The following is a 1,066-nucleotide window of genomic DNA, read 5'->3' on the forward strand; positions in this document are numbered from 1 at the left end:
TTCAGCAGGGTGGGTGACATTTGGGGGTTGTTAGCAGGCAGAATTTCAGGTTCCACTAAAGAGTCAAAAGAATTCTGATTTATAAGATAATAAGTTCTCCAGATGATTCATATTCACATTAGTGTTTGAGAAGAACTATATCTACAATAACTCAAGAAAAAATGTTTTGTACGAAGTAGATAATTTTCTTTCTTTGCTTTTGATATACAATAGAAATTCTTTGTGAGTGCTGTTATTCGGTATACTTGAATATACAAATAAAATCAACTCAGTAAGCTTTGCTCTCTGACTTCCTTGTATATAAAGCATTCTATTTCTGAAAGAAGAGGAACTTTCTCATTGAGAGTTTTGCTTTCGTCTCTGTTGGGTAGTTGGTTGCCACTATCCAGGCAGATAACAGAAGAACGCTGGGTTAATACGATCTTCTCTCTTTTATTATTCTTTCCTTCTTGGCATCCCATCCCCACTGCAGAGTTCATGCGTTCATTCATTTGACAAGTCTTTGTGGATCACCTCGTGCGTCTCCATCTCTGTGCCAAGTGTTAGGGATTCAGTAGATGGCAGATGCAGCCTCCATCCATATTTGACATTTTAACTACATACAGATGAGGTAAGTGATATATCTCTAATTACTTGTTTTTCAAGTGTAGAGTACATTTGACACAAGTTTAAAACATTACATAGATGAAGTAAGTGACAGATGTGAGTTTTTAGAAATATTATCTTTGACGCGTGTTTTACAAACAATTTCCTTCATGGTCTGCCTCTTATAAAAGTTTCTTTTTTTTAAAGGTTTATTTATTTAATTTTTTGCTGTAGATGGAAAGAGAGATACTGAAAGAGAGAAAGTGAGAAATCACCCGACAAAGCAGAAGGCCACACCGCAATCCCTCTTCCTCTCAGGATGTTGGGCAGGTATGCACATGTGCCCGGCATGATTTTCAAGCTGCTGAGTCCAGGATTTGAACAGTAATCAGCCATGTGGGAGGCCAGTGCCTTATCCACTATACCACCGGCTTGTCCAAGTTCCTTTCCTTTTTGTGATTTTTGGAATGGACAGTGAATA

The 1,066-nt window shown here is 37.7% G+C and overlaps 1 long non-coding RNA gene across 1 annotated transcript in view; it reads left to right on the forward strand.

Moving 5' to 3' along the window:
• The window catches only part of LOC106735559 (uncharacterized), a 27,508-nt gene extending 26,645 nt beyond the window's left edge, over window positions 1–863 (forward strand). The window contains exons 2-3 of the long non-coding RNA XR_001370860.2: window positions 473–610; window positions 820–863. This is a non-coding gene — a long non-coding RNA (uncharacterized LOC106735559). The remainder of the gene's footprint in view (window positions 1–472; window positions 611–819) is intronic.
• The last annotated feature ends 203 nt before the right edge of the window (window positions 864–1,066 follow it).

The sequence above is a fragment of the Tupaia chinensis genome, unplaced genomic scaffold, assembly GCF_000334495.1.
Source record: "Tupaia chinensis unplaced genomic scaffold, TupChi_1.0 Scaffold000437_1, whole genome shotgun sequence".
Classification (NCBI taxonomy): domain Eukaryota; kingdom Metazoa; phylum Chordata; class Mammalia; order Scandentia; family Tupaiidae; genus Tupaia; species Tupaia belangeri.